The sequence below is a fragment of the Protopterus annectens genome, chromosome 15.part0 (genome assembly GCF_019279795.1).
Source record: "Protopterus annectens isolate FY-2018-M chromosome 15.part0, PAN1.0, whole genome shotgun sequence".
In the NCBI taxonomy this organism is placed as follows: Eukaryota; Metazoa; Chordata; order Ceratodontiformes; family Protopteridae; genus Protopterus; species Protopterus annectens.
The window spans coordinates 807436099-807456284 of NC_056749.1; positions in this window are offsets into that span (position 1 = coordinate 807436099).

Sequence of the window (20186 nt, forward strand, 5' to 3'; positions counted from 1 at the left end):
CCTCAATGTGCACCCTAATGAATGCTATCCTTAAAAGGTACTTCAGTGTGTACCCTTATGAATGTTATCCTTAAAAGGCACCTCAATGTGTACCCTAATTGACATTACCCTTAAAAGGTACCTCAGTGTGTACCCCAATGAATGTTATCCTTAAAAGTTACCTCAGTCTGTACCCTAATGAATGTTATCCTTAAATGGTACCTAAATGTGTACCCTAATTTATGTTATCCTTAAAGGGTACCTCAGTGTGTACCCTTATGAATGTTATCCTTAAAAAGTACCTCACTGTGTACCCTAATGAACATTACCCTTAAAAGGTACATCAGTGTGCACCCTAATAAATGTTATCCTTAAAAGGTTCCTCGTTGTGCACCCTAATGAATGTTAATGTTAAAAAGATACCTCAATGTGTACCCTAATGAATATTATCCTTAAGAGGTACCTCAGTGTGTACCCTAATTAATGTTATCCTTAAAAGTTACCTCAATGTGTACACTAATGAATATTATCCAAAAAAGGTACCACAATGTGTACCCTAATGAATGTTATCCTTAAAAGGTACCTCAGTAGGTACCCTAATTAATATTATCCTTAAAAATACCTTAATGTGTACACTAATGAATATTATCCATAAAAGTTACCTCAATTTGTAGCTTAATGAATGTTATCCTTAAAAGGTACCTCTGTGGGTACCCTAACGAATATTATCCTTAAAAGGTACCTCAATGTGTACACTAATGAAAGTTATCCTTAAAAGGTACCTCAGAGTGTAAACTAATGTATGTTATCCTTAAAAGATACTATGCACCCAAATGAAAGTTATCCTTAAAAGGTACCTCAATGTGTACCCTAATAAATGTTATCCTTAAAAAGTACCTCAATGTGTACCCTAATGAAGGTTATCCTTAAAAGGTACCTCTGTGTGTTCCCAAATGAATGTTGTCTATAAAAGGTACCTCAAAGTGTACCCTAATGAATGTTGTCCTTAAAAGGTACCTCAGTGTGTACCCTAATGAATGTTATCCTTAAAAGGTACCTCAGTGTGTAGATTAATGAATGTTATCCTTAAAAGGTACCTCAATGTGCACCCTAATGAATATTATCTGTAAAAGGTACCTCAGTGTGTACCCTAATGAATGTTAGCCTTAAGAGGTACCTCAGTGTGTACCCTAATGAATGTTATCCTTAAAAGGTACCTCAATGTGTACCCTATTGAATGTTATCCTTAAAAGATATCTCAGTGTGTACACTAATGAATATTATCCTTAAAAGGTACCACAATATGAACCCTAATGAATGTAATCCTTAAAAGTACCTCAGTGGGTGCCATAATTAATATTATCCTTAAAAGTTACGTCAGTATGTACCCTAATGAATGTTATCCTTAAAAGTTACCTCAATTTGTACCCTAATGAATGTTATCCTTAAAAGGTACCTCAGTGGGTACCCTAATGAATATAATCATTAAAAGGTACCTCAGCGTGTACCCTAATGGATGTTATCCTTAAAAGGTAACTCAGTGTGTACCCTAATGAATGTTATCCTTAAAAGGTACCTCAGTGTGTACCCTAATGAATGCTATCCTTAAAAGGTACCTCAATGTGTACCCTAATGAATGTTATCCTTGAAAGGTACCTCAGTGTGTACCCTAATGTATATTATCCTTAAAAGGTACCTCAGTGTGTACCCTAATGAATATTATCTTTAAAAGGTACCTCAATATGTACCCTAATGAATGTTATCCTTAAAAGGTACCTCAATGTGTACCCTAATGAATGTTATCCTTAAAAGGTACCTCAATGTGTACACTAATGAATATTATCCTTATAAGGTACCGCAATGTGTACCCTAATGAATGTTATCCTTAAAATGTACCTCAGTGGGTTCCCTAATGAATATTATGCTTAAAGGGTACCTTGATGTGTACCCTAATGAATGCTATCCTTAAATGTTACCTTAATTTGTACCCTAATGTATGTTATCCTTAAAAAGTACCTCAGTGGGTACCCTAATGAATATTATCCTTAAAAGGTACCTCAGTAGGTACCCTAATTAATATTATCTATAAAAAGTACCTTAATGTGTACACTAATGAATATTATCCTTAAAAGTTACCTCAATTTGTAGCTTAATGAATGTTATCCTTAAAAGGTACCTCTGTGGGTACCCTAATGAATATTATCCTTAAAAGGTACCTCAATGTGTACACTAATGAAAGTTATCCTTAAAAGGTACCTCAGAGTGTAAACTAATGTATGTTATCCTTAAAAGATACTATGCTCCCTAATGAAAGTTATCCTTAAAAGATACCTCAATGTGTACCCTAATAAATGTTATCCTTAAAAAGTACCTCAATGTGTACCCTAATGAATGTTATCCTTAGAAGGTACCTCTGTGTGTACCCAAATGAATGTTATCTATAAAAGGTACCTCAAAGTGTACCCTAATGAATGTTGTCCTTAAAAGGTACCTCAGTGTGTACCCTAATGAATGTTATCCTTAAAAGGTACCTCAGTGTGTAGATTAATGAATGTTATCCTTAAAAGGTACCTCAATGTGCACCCTAATGAATATTATCTGTAAAAGGTACCTCAGTGTGTACCCTAATGAATGTTAGCCTTAAGAGGTACCTCAGTGTGTACCCTAATGAATGTTATCCTTAAAAGGTACCTCAATGTGTACCCTATTGAATGTTATCCTTAAAAGATATCTCAGTGTGTACACTAATGAATATTATCCTTAAAAGGTACCGCAATATGAACCCTAATGAATGTAATCCTTAAAAAGTACCTCAGTGGGTGCCATAATTAATATTATCCTTAAAAGTTACGTCAGTGTGTACCCTAATGAATGTTATCCTTAAAAGTTACCTCAATTTGTACCCTAATGAATGTTATCCTTAAAAGGTACCTCAGTGGGTACCCTAATGAATATAATCCTTAAAGGGTACCTCAGCGTGTACCCTAATGGATGTTATCCTTAAAAGGTAACTCAGTGTGTACCCTAATGAATGTTATCCTTAAAAGGTACCTCAGTGTGTACCCTAATGAATGCTATCCTTAAAAGGTACCTCAATGTGTACCCTAATGAATGTTATCCTTAAAAGGTACCTCAGTGTGTACCCTAATGTATATTATCCTTAAAAGGTACCTCAGTGTGTACCCTAATGAATATTATCTTTAAAAGGTATCTCAACGTGTACCCTAATGAATGTTATCCTTAAAAGGTACCTCAATGTGTACCCTAATGAATGTTATCCTTAAAAGGTACCTCAATGTGTACACTAATGAATATTATCCTTATAAGGTACCGCAATTTGTACCCTAATGAATGTTATCCTTAAAATGTACCTCAGTGGGTTCCCTAATGAATATTATGCTTAAAGGGTACCTTGATGTGTACCCTAATGAATGCTATCTTTAAATGTTACCTTAATTTGTACCCTAATGTATGTTATCCTTAAAAAGTACCTCAGTGGGTACCCTAATGAATATTATCCTTAAAAGGTACCTCAATGTGTACCCTAATGAATATTACTCTTAAAGGGTACCTCAGTGTGTACCCTAATGAATGTTATCTTTAAAAGGTACCTCAGTGTGTACCCTGATGAATGTTATCCTTAAAAGGTACCTCAGTGTTTATCCTTATGAATGTTATCCTTAAAAGGCACCTCAATGTGTACCCTAATGGACATTACCCTTAAAAGGTACCTCAGTGTGTACCCTAATGAATGTTTTCCTTAAATGTTACCTCAGTCTGTACCCTAATGAATGTTATCCATAAAATGTATCTCATTGTGTACCCTAATGAATGTTATCCTTAAAAGGTACCTCAATATGTACCCTAATGAATGTTATCCTTAAAAGGTACCTCAATGAGTACCCTAATGAATGTTATCCTTAAATGGTACCTCAATATGTACCCTAATGAATGTTATTTTTAAATGGTACCTCAGTGTATACCCTAATGAATGTTATCCTTAAAAGATACCTCAGTGTGTACCCTAATGAATGTTATCCTTAAAAGTTACCTCAGTGGGTACCCTAATGAATATTATCCGTAAAAGGTACCTCAATGTGTACCCTAATGAATGTTATCCTTAAAATATACCTCAATGTGTACCGTAATGAATGTTATCCTTAAAAGGTACCTTAATGTGTACCCTAATGAATGTTATCCTTAAAAGGTACCTCAGTGTGTACCCTAATGAATGCTATCCTTAAAAGGTACCTCAATGTGTACCCTAATGAATGTTATCCTTAAAAAGTACCTCAGTGTATACCCTAATGTATATTATCCTTAAAAGGTACCTCAGTTTGTACCCTAATGAATATTATCTTTAAAAGGTACCTCAATGTGTACCCTAATGAATGTTATCCTTAAAAGGTACCTCAATGTGTACCCTAATGAATGTTATCCTTAAAAGGTACCTCAATGTGTACACTAATGAATATTATCCTTATAAGGTACCGCAATGTATACCCTAATGAATGTTATCCTTAAAAGGTACCTTAATGTGTACCCTAATGAATGTTATCCTTAAATGCTATCTCAATGTGTACCCTAATGAATGTTATCCTTAAAAGATATCTCAATGTGTACCCTAATGAATGTTATCCTTTAAAGGTACCTCAATGTGTACCCTAATCAATGTTGTCCTTAAAATATACCTCAATGTGTACCCTAATGAACATTACCCATAAAAGGTACCTCAGTGTGTACCCTAATGAATGTTATCCTTAAAAGGTACATCAGTGTGCACCCTAATGAATGTTATCATTAAAAGGTACGTCAGTGTGTATCCTAATGAATGTTATCCTTAAAAGTTACCTCTGTGTGTACCCTAATGAATATTATTTTTAAAATGTACCTCAGTGTGTACCCTAATGAATGTTATCCTTAAAACCTACCTCAGTGTGTACCCTAATGAATGTTATCCTTAAAAGGTACCTCAATGTGTACCCTAATGAATGTTATCCTTAAAAGTTACCTCAGTGGGTACCTTAATGAATGTTATCCTTACTTTGGGAAACTGACTGAAGTTCTCAAAGCAAGCCTTTTATACCCCTTACAGGACAGAGGAAATAAATGCATCACAAAGTATGCTGGATAGGTAATAAAGAAATTAGCACAGCTTTATAATTTTCATGACTCTGAACTACTGAAATAATTTTGTCCCAAGTTTCAATCATTTAAGCTACACAGTAGCATAGAGGGATAAGCCCTATCTAAAGTCCAGAACTGTGGTTCGATTTGGGTGTCTCATGGTGTTGCACTAAGGTTCAGCTTGGATGTCTGATGGTGTTGGATTGAGGTTTAGTTTGGGTGTCTGACGGTGTTGGACTGAGGTTCAGCTTGGGTGCCTGACGGTGTTGGACTGAGGTTCAGCTTGGGCGTCTGATAGTGTTGGACTGAGTTTCAGCTTGGGTGTCTGATGGTGTTGGACTGAGGTTCAGTTTGGGTGTCTGACAGTGGCGGACTAAGGTTCAGATTTGGTGTCTGATGGTGTTGACAAGGAAGGAATTATGTACCTCTCCTCACCTCCCCTGGCAGGGAGGGATACATCTGGCTGTGTGTCATGAGTAATCTCCAGTGAAGGCTGAGAAAGCACAGTGTGGCATTGTATAAGGGAAAATGGTATAAGGGTATAGACTCTACAGGGATGTAGGGCAGTGTCTCAATTACCATGAAGGTGGGATGGTGCCATGCACACCCACTGTATGTCTCTCCTTTGGAAATAAAAATGTTTGAGGTGGGTAGCCAGGTCACAGACCTCAGCAGCATTATGCCATTTCCCAAAGATGCATCAGTCTTCTCTTGCTACCTGAGTATATGCCAGATTTAGTCCAGGCGATACTATTCAGACTTGTTAGACTGAAGAATAAGGAGATGTCACCTAGGGCAGTTGATGATCATCTGTGGGCAGCCAGAATTTAAGACATTTGAATGCTTGGTATGTGTTAGTAAAGCACAATCACCTTTTCTTTTATGTCTGCTAGCTATTTCTAGGAAAATAATTACAAGAAATTGGAAGAACTATATCTTATCCTCCCTTTTCTGAAATACTAAATGTAATCACTATTGTAAGTTAAAAAGAAATAAGCACTATCTCTTTGAGAACAAAAGGGACCTTAGTCATTTATAAATACCAGAATATGGTTTCATGGGTATTGGATCATTAAAAGGAAACACACTGTTTTAAGAAGAATACTTAAGACTTTTTTAAAAACCTTATCATTAATATGCTGAGCTGTTGTATTCTTGAGTCAACATGATAAAAGTAGTGACAGTCTGCATATAGTGCAAATAGTTATTTTCATAATAAGAAATTATTTACATAGTGTATCCATGTTATAATATGATTACTGTCTGACTGGTCTGCATATTTTTATGATTTTAGGCTCTTGATTTTTTTAGTAAGAAAGTGTGGTCATTCTAGTTGTGACAAGTGAATATCAAAAGGGGTATTGTAGTCCACGATCAGCCTAATAAGTGCCAATTACAGTGGAACACTTACATCCCTGTAGCTAGACACAATACCATTAGATATAAGTTGCATATTGAAAAAGGACTCCCTTAAGAAAAAACAGTTCTGTGTTCATTTTTCATTTTTTTTTACAACAGTTTGTTAATCATATGTGTTGTGTAAGACTACACTTTCTGAAGTTATACTGAAATGTATGTTTTTACCATATTACTAGCCTTTTCACCCCTTGGGATGATCTTGGATCATAAATGAATCTGTTATGATGTAATTACCTATCTTCTGTTTCATATATCTGTGTGTTCTGTCATCCAAGCATAGCACTGGTCATATTTAAGACAGGATGGCAAATAATATAGGCTGTTATAATGTGCCCTCTGCCACTTCCCTTGTTAAATTAGGCCATTTTGGAAATGTATCTGCTAGACTAATTTTCCAGTTTCTCTCACAGGTAAAATGCTCACAGTAGTGGTCAGCTGTTGTTTTTTTAATGTTTTATCGCTGTCTATCATACATGCATGCAGAATGGAATACATTACTTTGTAAAGCTGAAAGTTACCAGAAAAGACGAGGCTAGAACAAACAGTTAACATACTTTTCACACCTTTGGCCTCATGAATGACCTTTCTTTTTATTATTCCACTGATATTTTGTTCGGCTTGTTTATATTCCCTTTTTGAATCATGGAAGGATATTATTTCTTTCTTTGTACCAAAGAGGTTGTGGGATGGTGAGCAAATAAGCTCTCTTTTAGTCATTTACGCAGCATGCACTCAAAGAAGTTAGATTCACTCTAGGGATAGCAGGCAGGAGAGCTTGTAAGAGTGTAACAGTGATTGAAGGAAATGTTTTGGAGATGATGTTGATGGTGTGTTTGTTATGTAATAAGAAAAGAGCTAGGAAACCATAGCCTGCACTAAGGATGAAAGCAGAGGTTGTAGGGTGTTTTCTGGAATCTGTTAGAGATAACAGATCAAACATAGAATGATTACAGATGGATCAAGTATAAATAAGGGAAGAGGGAAAGAAAAAGGTACACCAGAGGAACAGAGTAGCAAACAACTTGTTCAGTCAGGAAGTGGAAGCAGCCAATGTCAGCTAGGCAGAAAAGAGTGAAGACGCAGATTAATTAGGGAGGAATAGCAGAGAAGCTAGAAGGGAAGTGAGAGGAGGAGAAGGGACAAGCAGTGACAGGACATTCAGACCAGGAGGGCTAAGAAAAATAATCTTAGTAAAAGAAAACCGAAAGTTACAGGACATAAGAGTGAATTAGAAAGCTAGGACATATAAGGGTATAAGGGTATGGAAGTATAAGGGTATAAGGGTATAGATGTATAAGGGTATAAGGGTGTAAGGGTATAAGAGTATAGAAGTGTTTGGGTATAAGGTTATAGAAGTATAAGGGTATAAAGGTATAATGTATAAAGGTATAGAAGTATCAGGGTATATGGGTATAGAAGTATAAGTGTATAAGGGTGAAAGGCTATAAGGGTATAGAAGTATAACTGTATAAGTGTATAGAAGTATAAGGGTATAAAGGTATAAAAGGGTATAGAAGTGTAAGGGTATAAGGTTATAGAACTATAAGGATATAACGGTGTAAGGGTATAAAGGTATAGAAGTATAAGGGTATAAGGTTATAGACATATAAGGATATAAGGGTGTAAGGGTATAAAGGTATAGAAGCATAAGGGTATAAATGTATAAGGGTTTAAAGTATAAGGGTATAAGGGTGCAAGGGTGTAAGGGTATACTAGCAAGCACAGAACAGGAAGCAAATCAAGACTACGGATATTGAATCATTGGATCATAGAATCACAGAAAGTACAAGGTGACTGGGACATGCAGCCATTTACACATTCTCAGTGCACACTCTTAGATCTTACCTCACTTTTCAAGGAATGATAGGGCACTCACAACTGTGGTGAATTTGTGAATGCCCAGCCAGTTGTCTAATTTCTACTTAAAGGAAGATAGTGTGTCAAATGGCTTGATTTGGAGAGGTTGTTTATTAATGAAAAAGGGTAATCATTGCATGACACATCTGTTTTTCTAACATGATTTGTGTATTTACAGAAATAAGTTCAGATATTTGGTTCTAGTATTTACAGAATTAGTTGATTTGTAGAAAAATAAGAGGTTTTGGACTGCCAGACCCCTAATGGCTCAGAAGGCAAAGCACAGATCACCCCTAAGGAGTGTGTAAGACAATGAATACAGGAACAAGATCTACAACCTCTCTTGATTATTTGGGTCTTTTAGTATTGTGATCCTTTTGTCAGGAATGTTTGGGATCTTTCAAACTGCTAAATATGGACAGTAAAATACTTCACAAAAAGGACATTGTAGTCTATGATGTGCCTGATCAGTGAAGAATATAGAGGGGTTAGGACTTCTTTGGACACAGAGAAAATATTCTTTGTCATTAGCTTTTCCAGGTAGAAAGATATACTGATTGCTTTGATTGACTGATTGATTGATTGATTGTTTTTAGGTGCATACTAGTTGTTTGGGTCACCCCACTCCATTCGCCCTCGCTCCCACTCGGGCAAACTCTGATCCCCTACCCTACCCCCTTCCCAGCCACTCCACATCTATTACATTTATAGCTTTCATCTTTCTCCCCTCCCATCTTACCCTTCAACTTCCTGTATACCTTAATCAAACCCTCTTAGTCCCTCCCTACTTCCCCCTCACACCACTATTCACACTATACAATAACTGCTCCCCATATTCACTACACCACTATTCCTACATACATTTTCTAATTCATCATTATACATTTTTCTCCCCCTCCAACAGTGCTTTCTTCCCTCTACAATGCTCCTTCCTCTCTTTCCTTATTCCTCTAATATCACCTCTTATCACACTCCACTTAACTTGCAACCTTATACCTGAACCTTCTCCCATCTCACACTACTGAATGGCATTCACTAATCTACCCCAATATCCTCCTCACTTTTCCATGTCGCTGACTTTACCCTTCCAAAATTATATTGCTTCTGAAGATCAATCCTTATAAAAATTCTAAAGTTTTTTTCTCACACTGCCCCATAATATCTACTCTCCCCCTCATATCTAACACCATCCTACTCTCAGTGACATTTATCCTAACATTGGCCCTGGTCTTATCCTTCCTACTCTCACTACTGGTCAACAACCACACCTGCAACCACCCAATTCTACTTCTAAATATCTTTCCTTCTACTCCATCAACATCCATAGCATGCTCAACAAAATTACAGAATACCATACCTGGACAGCCCATTATTCACCCCATATATTTGCACTTTGTGAAACATGGCTCAAACCACATACCACTGACAATGCCTTTCTTCCTCCTAGTTACAACATCCTACACCTAGACTGTACACTTAAGAAAGGTGGAGGTGTAGCTATTATGTACTTAGACCACCTCAAAGTACTCCCCCAACTACTCCTCCCCCTTCCTTCCACCCTGCCGAACTCATTATTGCCAACTGTATAGTCAATGCCCATAAAACCCTAACTATAGTTGCCATCTACATACCTCCTGGTGAAAATATACCCTTATTAGAACAAATCATCTGCTGCTATCTGATACCATAGTTAACTAAACCATTATCCTAGGAGATGTTAACATCAATTAGCAAACCCTTAACTGCAACTTCTCCACCTGTAGCATCACTCTCTATGGTTGCACCCAACTTATATCCTCTCCCTCTTTCTATAGACAATCTATCAACACCAATTCTATTTTTGACCGGATCCTCGTATCTCACCCCTACCTCTATCACAACCCTGAATCTCTACCAGACTAGATCAGTGATCACTCTCCTATACGTGTGCTAAGATACTCCTCCCTCCTCTCTAGACCACACAAAATCATAGAATGTTGTAGACTAACTAAATTCAACCCCATAACTTTTAATAATACCTTCTCTATAGACTGGTCTTTCCTGTCATTCCTACCTCTAGTTGAGGCTGTTTCACAACTTAACTCCATCTTTCTCAATACCCTAAACTCTCTTGCTCCTCTCAGATCTGTAAGAGTTAAATCTCAATGTTCTCATTGGCTTACCCACACTACTCACTCACTAATCCAAAAGTGAGATTCTGCATGGAAACACTGGCATAGAACTAAGTCTGACTCTGACTATCAAAAATATAGAGAACTTTGTAACCTGCCTAAAACACAACATGGGCAAAACGAAATTCTACCACTTATCTGTATACTCCAACCCCAGAAACTCCCCAGAATTTTGGAAAACTATGAACCATATCCTCCACCCTTGTAATCCCTCTACCCCAAACCCCTGCCCTAACAATACCCCCGTGAAACTACATCCATCTTTAATTCCTATTTCATTGACACCATCAGCAAACTCCTGAAGTCCTCTAATTAAACCAACCTTTCACCTCCCACTACCTCCTCACCACAACAAACTCTATTCTCATGAAATCCAGTTCCCACTAGCTATATTAAGCAAGTCCTTTTTACTCTAAAGCCATGTTCCCCATCTGCAGACAACCTGACATCTTCCCTCCTCAAGCTAGCTGCTAACTCCATAGCATATCCTGTCTCAGTTCTCATAAATCACTCTGTTAGGGAGTCCACAGTTCCTACTCTCTGGAAATAATTCTATACAATACCCATCCACAAAGGTGAAAACTTTGTTGAACTTTCTAAATATTGACCAACTGGCATACTCTCTCCTCTCTATAAAATCTAGGAACACTATATCACTGTATTCATAAACAACTTATGGCTTATCTTACTGGAGAAAACCTATTTACACCAACCCAACACAGGTTTTCCCCCCACCATAGCACCACAGCTGATTTTATCTCCTTCACTAACTACATCTGCTATGCCAGAGATAATAACAAAATGGTTTCCTGTCTGTTCCTAGACCTCTCTAAAGCTTTCGATACTGTCTCTCACTGTATTCTACTATCTAAACTCTCTCAACTTACTCTATCATCAGCCACTATTTCTTGCTTTAACAGTTATCTTATTGACAGAAAATAATCTGTCAGATGGCTTTCTGCACTCTCCCCTTTCCTCCTTATCAAAATGGGGGTAACACAAGTCTCGATTCTAGGTGCCCTCCTCTTTAATATTTTCACTAACCAATTTTACACATTGTGTCCTCAGTCATCCCTCATACAGTATGGAGATTACTCTACCATTATCTCTCTTGCTGATAACCTCTCTGACCTATTATCAGTGGCACAAAAATCTGTCAACCTCACTGAATCTTGGCTTACTAACAATCAACTTATACTCAACCCCATTAAGACAAAACTTCTACTCTTTCTCCCCAAATCTCTATCCCACCTGAAGACCTCAATTACCATCACCTCCCTCAACAACACTATCATTAAGCCTGGCATGCACACTAAGCTGCTTGGGGTTGTGATGCCTGTGCACTGGCCCCCTAATCACGGAGCCTCAATCCTCACCACTAACACCATTGAGGGATGTGCACATTGGGAGGATGATAGGTACACACACAGTAAAGTACAATATCCCTTAAGAGCACACAGAGATCACAGTCAGTACGGGGCTGGTTTCTCCCTCTCTCTCCAGATCCCCAATAAGACTACCAACTGCCACAGCTATAGGGTTAAGATCTCAGTTGAGTGGTCAGTCCAAAACCTCCATCACACCTGCTGACCAACCAGTGCTTCATGTCCCTACCCAAGTAGCTGACGCGCACACACACACACACACACACACACACACACACACACACACACACACACACACACACACACACACACACTTTGAGATTTGATTTATATCCTGTGGAAGGTTGGCACAGGCTCATTAGCTATTCTCCCTTCTGTCCAGACTATTAGCTAGTAATCACTGCCACCAATCAGCTTTTTATCAGCTACTATAAAAGGCCTTTACCAAAGGAGTACCCAATCTTACTGTGTAATGTTACTATCATCCAAATGGTAAGTGTGACAAGAACTTTTAAGGCTATTCAAGAGTGGCTTGTACAGTAGCACCAAATATATATGCAAGTACTCTAAGAACTTAAATATCTATAAACAAACCAGCCACAGTTAAAAGGTTTCAATATATTTAATAATAAATAATAAAAGCACAAGACAATACTCAATAACTCAACACAGTGACAACAGAGTTCAGAATCACAGGAAATATTTTAAAATAACATTGCAGGAGAGTCTCACATAGATACAGAAAACATTTAAACTAATCTTGCTGGATTCCTATCTTTATCTATGAGATACTATGCCCTAAATGTCTTACTTACAGAGCCAGGCAAATACAGATGAGTGGAATTTCTTACTAGGTCCAAGACAAGATACAAAATGCACTGACATTCTCTATGAGATAGTCCTTAAATTAATAACACACATTACTAATGGATTAGCCAGATGACATCAGTCTTTGACACCTGCCTCTAGTTCCCAGGCTAAACAGATACCAACAGAATTTAACATGTCTCTGTTAAAAATACTTATGTCTCAGATATACAGCTGCTAGGAAGCCACAGAGCAATCCAAAAACACTTTACATGTGAAACCTAGTAATTATCTCTGTCTCAAGACAATAGAAGGAAACCCCTAGCACTAGACATCCTGTCTCTTAGCTGAGATAAACTAACTTTATAGCACACTGTAAAACTCTTTACTTATTTTATTAGAGTTTGCAAGTTAACTAGGTATATTCCAGCCTTTACCATCAACACATACATTTGCATAGGCATGTAGTTTATACACATTTCTGCTCTTCTCCAGCAGGGTGCACTGAGGTTACACTTTTGAAGCTCAGTACCTAACATACAGTTTACTTTTGTAGACAAGCCTATGGATCATATTAATATTTACAATGACATAGAACTATTTATAAAATTCTATCAGGCTGGGCTGCAGCCTTCACATGGGTGATCAAAGATGATCAACATAAATTTCACCTTCATGTACTCCACCTCATAAAAAAACACCACAAACTAGGACTTCTCCACAGAAACAAGCAGTTCTTCACATTTGACTCCAAAATCTCACTCGCTCAAGCTTACCTTCTTCCTAACCTTTTCTACAACTGTCAAATCCTCACAAACCTACAATCCTCTGCTCTCTAAACTAGAAACCACCTATAATAAAGTTACTTGTTTAGTTGCCAATCTTCCTCCTAAAACCCACTACTGTCTTGCCCTCAGGATAGTTAACTGACTAGAGCTTCCTCACCACCTCTTGCATTTCCAACATCTCATTATCCAGTCTATCCTAAACAAGCCCTCATCCTTCCCGAACATCTCTTAGCTGGTCTCTCTTTACACCCCCCCCCCCGAGTTCTATGAAGCTCTGACCAACATCTCCTACAGATTTATAAGCCAAAAAATACTATTGGCCAGAATCTCAACAGTTATCTCCCTGCTCTTTTATGGCATAAGCTTCCCATGACCCTTAGAAATATCTCTCATGTCCATGAGTTTAAGAAAGATCTCAAAACACACCTTTCCAGTACTTGGATCTGCCACTGTAATCATTCATTCTGAACTCCTTCCCTATCCCCCCCACCACTTTACCTCCTTATCTCCCTATATCCACCTCACTTCCTCTAATTTAATCTCTGTTACTTCCATTACACTACTCTACTATTGCCTATCATCCTACACAACTCTATACAGGTAACCTCTCATCTGTGTCCTATTTTATTTACCTTGACTCTCACAGTAAGAATTCCTACACCTTTAGCTTCAATAACTCAAACTGCTCCTAAATTTCTCAGTCATATACTAACAACAGTCCAACTACTTAACTACCTGATCCCTGCTATTTCCTGGTCCTTAACTAAGCATTTATACTTGTTTTATTAAACTGTTATCTTACTGCTGTCTTCTTTCTTGTACCAGTAACAGCAGTTGCTGAATTATGTTTTGTACTTTGAAGTTTTTAATATTTGTCATATAATTTGTTGTTAATTTCTATTTTCTGTTATACAGTTTCATTATTAATCTTTGTAACTGCAGACAATTTTGACACAAAATTCTGCACTATACAAGAAAAATAATTAAAGAGAATGACATTTTGGCCAAATGGAAAATCAAGACGTTTCAAAGAGATTTAAAAGAATATAAGGAGGGAGTGGCTTATTTAAGAGTGACAACAGAGGCTGGATCAACTGAGAACAACAAGGAGTTGTCAAACACAGGAAATGATGTCACTGACATGCAGGCAAGCAATAATGAGAGCAGACCAAGAAGGTCAGAATGCCTAGAACAGTAAGGACAGTACCTGCAAGTGATCAATTTGCCTAAGCATTTTCCTTCCAATAACAATCCAAATTTTCAGCAAGGCCAGTCCATGCAAAATGTCCAGGTAAATCAGAAAGGGACAAATGGCAACAGAACTTGGGCTTAGGTAATGACTTTGAAGTCAGGACCACAGAACAGGGGATTTCGAAAGAAACAATGGAGGAAGTGGAGAAACTGAAACTCGTTCCAGGTATTGTTGAATGTTCATTTAAAATAGTTAATTTGTCATCTAAGTTGTTAAATGATGACATGTGCAAAGTTTTAAGCAGAGGGTGGAAACTTTGTTCCATCAGGGAAAGCAAAGAAAAGTGATGTAATTAATGAACTAAGGGATTTCACCAGGAAACTTAATTTTAAACTTTTGTACAAAGATGCAAGTAAAGATGATCCCCGGGATTCATGAAGCTCGGCGCAAGGCCGGCGTAAGGCTTGCGCCAGCCGTGTGGCGTATATATGGAGTAGTTGTGCCATATGCATATTAATGAAGGCGCGCAGCTGCCACAGCCACGTACATAGGAAACGTGCTCGAGTGCATGGGCTGTAACGAAGTTGCGCATGGAGGCGTGTTAATGTTGGCTGTCGATGAGCAACCTAAACTGCTGAATATTATATTCCACCTGCAATAGTAATCACACCTATCAGTGTCTGTGGATACTGAAACGTATGCAAAGCATGCAAGATAGTCCCTGTGAACAGAAAATGAAGAAGCAAACACAAATGCATGGTAGGGAATAACGGGTCCCTACCCTTGAACAAATGACATGAAAACCGTGTGCCCGTAGTCCAACGTAGTGTTGATAGCTATACCATGTGGAAGTGAAATGTATCATATGTTAGCACGCCGCCTGTAGGTACGTCCAGCCCAATGGAGAGGGTCACCAGCTGACCCATAATGTGAGGGAGGGAATATAGCTGTGCAGATGTGTCCATAACAAAATACACGAGGAGAAATGTAGATATATGTAGTGACCGTATGTCCGAATCATATCCCACAAGGCATGTAATAGTCACATACAAAATGTATGTCCGTATTTCACATACCAAATGTGATAGGAAATAGCATACGCATGTAAATGAAACAGAAGGAGCATATAAACAGCTATAACAATGACACATGTAGGCCGAAAGGAACAGTATGATCCATACCGTCGACTAAGATTACCACCTGTCCCACTTTGCGAGCAACAGTCCCTCTGTGGGCAGATGTGTCCTGACACAAACTTGTAAAAATGGCAAATGTCCAGAGAATATAGGACATAATTATTCCGTAGATGTCATGTAATAGTTGCATTAAACATTTTTCACTGAACGTATATTACATAAATGTCATAAGAAACAGAATAAGACACAGAAATGCTACAAGAATAAGCTTAGATATAGGCAAGAATTGTAAGTTCTATCTGCCGAACTGACTGTGGGTATGTGTCGGCCTGTAAAATATGCTGTGTTCACTGCAAATGTCACACTGTGGCCAATTGAAAAGGTGGAAACACAACCGTCGACTGTGGGGAGGCATTGTCCACAACAGTTGGACATGTGTAAGGAATAGCTTGGACATAGGAAAAGGTGCCATCCTACCAATGAGTACAACAGGCTGGCAAAATCCAGAAGTCAGTGGTATAATCCGAATGTGTATGTGACACAGTCGAATGGGTAGTACCCGGATATACCAACCAAGTAATGAAAGTGAAGTATGGGCATGTACCTATGTGCGTGAGGTATAGCATGTGGAAAGCAAACATGGCAGGGTAGTCCACACAACCATAAAGGTACCCGACACATGTTGGGTAGTCAATGTGTTACTCTGGCCATGTCATGGGCCAACAACCAAAGTAGTGCTCTATGGGGTGTGATAAATTCACGTGTGAGGGGTGGGTGGTTAATGGTAAAATCCTCAAAGGCGATACTGTGTCGTATGCAGAAAAGATGAACCGGAGGTGTATGAGGGGGCAGCGGGTGAAGTGGAAAGAAACACAACCACATGTAGAAACAGCTGCAAGACAAGCAGACAGGCCATAGTGTAGAACACAATCCCACAAACATATGAATATGGAAATGTGCGAGACAAATGTATAAATATGTCACCGTCACATACCCACAGATGGGTCCTAATGGAACTGGCCATAACAAACGCAACACACCTGGATGCATAATGGCCTACCCAGCATACCCTCCACACCACACTATCTGCCTCCATACTAGAACGTCCACCAAATCCAGCCGTACTTGGTCCACTGGTTTGATGCAGACACAGCTACACACAGTGACCCCTACACATATGTAGTAGGTATTGTCACCCTAGGCAGTGTCAGGATTGCAAACCATGTATCCCCTGCATGTAAAACCCCCTGCACATTTTCATAAAGCCACAAATATCTTCGGTATCTGACTTGTTTTGGTCCTGTCCAATTTTTGGGATATCCCTCATGGGATAACCAACCTGTGTAAATAGTAGAATGGGTATGACGACATGATGTCCAATCCTGTAGATACCTGGACACAAGTCAGAATGTGCAGTGGAGGTCCATGACACTGTTCAGCCCTAAGTGGGCATGCATAACCTACTACCCAGGATAAAACACCTTCCCGTGATGCACGTGTCCCAACACGAATAGGAGGGAGAATATAATGCACACATTTGCATAATGGCAAATGGCATGAGGGTGAGGAAGACAGTGACGTAAACAGGTCAATCCTGATCAAGTGTGAGGGACACTGACTGTGAGCAGGCATGACCGACCATACCTGTCAACCTGTGTGAGCAAGATATCTGGACAGAGCCGTGAATACAAGTCAGACAAAGGTCCAAAAACAGGGACAATTTGTAAAGATAGCTTTTAGAAACAGAAATATGATAGAATAACAGTTTGCACATTGGCATTAATGTCCGGAGTATGAAGTCTGAAACCCAACTGTCTGTCAGCACGTTCCAACTGCAGTCTTTAATGCTGAGCTACTGCTGTGCCAGAACACCATACCACTCAACTGTCCAGATATTCGCAGAATGACTAGGGTTACCACCTGTCCCACTTTGCGAGTAACAGTCCCTCTTTAGGCAGTTGTGTCCTGTGAAAAAAAATCAAGACATAGCAAATGTCCTGAGATTTTAGGACACAATTATTTCCTAAGTTTCTTTAATAGTTGCATAAAACAGTTATTTTATATATGAAACTTCTATATGTTATGTTAAGTAGCACAAGCAATTCAAATGTTACTAGAATAAGCTTTTATTTGTGCAAAAAAAGGTAAAGTTCTGTACTATGCATGGCTGCAGGTATGTTTGCATACTGGAAAATCCTGGAAAATCTGACATTTCTACAGAACATGTCCCACTTTGGGCATTTGAAAAGGTGGCAACCCTAAGAATGACCAGAAGTTTGCCTCATATTGTTGTTGTGTGTCTCCGACAATCTGCACCAGTCTGGTAAATAGCTGAGGATTGACGTCACTAAATAATGAGAAATATCCTGAGTTTAAGACTCCACATCCTTCAAAAAGGTCATGCTAATGCAAAACCTAGTATTCTATCAATGTTCTAAGCTTGTAAGAGCATTAAAATGTGTCCCTATTTGTCCCTCCATCATGTAGGTGTTGCGCAGATTTGGTGGTCTAAGAGGGTGAGAGGTATGGTCCGTACATATTTACAGTAACAACCCTGCACATTTGTGTAATGTGCAACTGCATACCTGTAGTCACTTCATGTCCAAAATAATAATCCCCGTATGACTGTATACAGGTAATAGTCAAATGTGAATGGGAACACCCCTCACGGTGGAGTATGGACTGTAACAATCCCACCCATAATATGTATTGCCAACAAAATAAGCTGCTGACAGGTGCCCAAACACCTGTGTCTATAAACACAGGTAAAACTTCATAATAGGGAGAAACTCCCTGTCCATATGCTTCGTCTGACATTTGAACTCGGCCAGGGAAGTTTCGTTCACCAGGCGGACAAGCCTAAACCCAGATCACTACATGAACACCCTGACAATAAAAGACCTGTATGTGCCAGGACTATATGCCTTGGTGTTCTGCATATCCTCGGAGTGATTAACAATGCAGCTGGGGTCCACAGCAGTAGGCAGTAGGGAATGTGTAATATGTAGTACTGCGTTTTTCCCAGCAGGAGAATGGATGCCTGTGTTGTAGGTGAAGCGGTGAGGCATATGTTGATGTAGCTAAGTACTATGGGTATGCATATCAATGAGGGAGAACACCAATAGAATAGTGGTTCCGGCATCCGGCCAACGTGAATGCAGTCCCGGTTGACCTACGACCACTGCACATATAACTTGAAAGTGTAATGAATGCATTCGTGCTGTACACACATTTAAATATGTAAAGGTGAACGTGTGTTTCGCAGCAGTCCATAAACCAGAATACAGATATGTAACTGTTACGGTCAGAATTATGAAAGTCCACGTAAGCACAAATATCTATGAAACATATGTAACCCACAATAAGGATATGCAAGTGCGCCTGCACATGTGTAATCCGCTCACAGCATAGCAAATGAATGCTGTTTTCTCCACGTTCTATGTACATAGCTCATACCTGTTAACCCCGTAAAGTACGAAACCAGACAAAGCCATGAAAACAACTGGTACAAATAGGGACAATCCCCAGATATTGCCCTAACAAGCATAGAAAGTGGATAGAATAACAGGTGTGTCATTAGCATGGATTCTCTGAAGGGTATGAAGTCGTAACCTGAAATGTTTGTCATTATTTACCAACATCAGTCTTTAATGATATGCCACTAAACTGCCAGATAGGCACAAGGTTATGAAAAACAGACCAAAGATAAGAGGCAAACAGCTGTACATGCAGCGAAAATCTGTACAGTTGAAAGGTATGATATGGATATATATATATATATATACACATATATCCACCTAAACCAAAGCAAATTATGAAATGAGGAATGTACAGACATATGTATATATGTACATATATATATCTATACACACACGATACATGAATAGATATATACACAACAAACATATGTCCCTGTACATATAACACATGTACATAAATAGGTCACGGTATAGCTATTATGGATAGACAGACAGACATGCATGAAAGGTGAATACACTGCTGCTTTCCAAACCATTGCCCGGAAAGTACCAGTGTGACAGGGCCTGCAAGTTCCACACGTTAAACATAAATATAGGTGTCCTTTGCAGGACCCCAAAAATTGATCCCGTATGAAGTGCGAACCGTCATTGATGCAAAAGACATCACAACTGCAACTACAATATAGCTGTACATGCAACAGTAGCAGGTGCAAGGGTAATAACACATGGGTCGATAGAATGTATGACGTACGACCTGATATCCGGAGAGTGGGGAGTGCTCAGAAGTGTCCTCACACTTTATTATTGCTCACATTAAACATGTCTAATGGGTACTGTGGAGGGGTG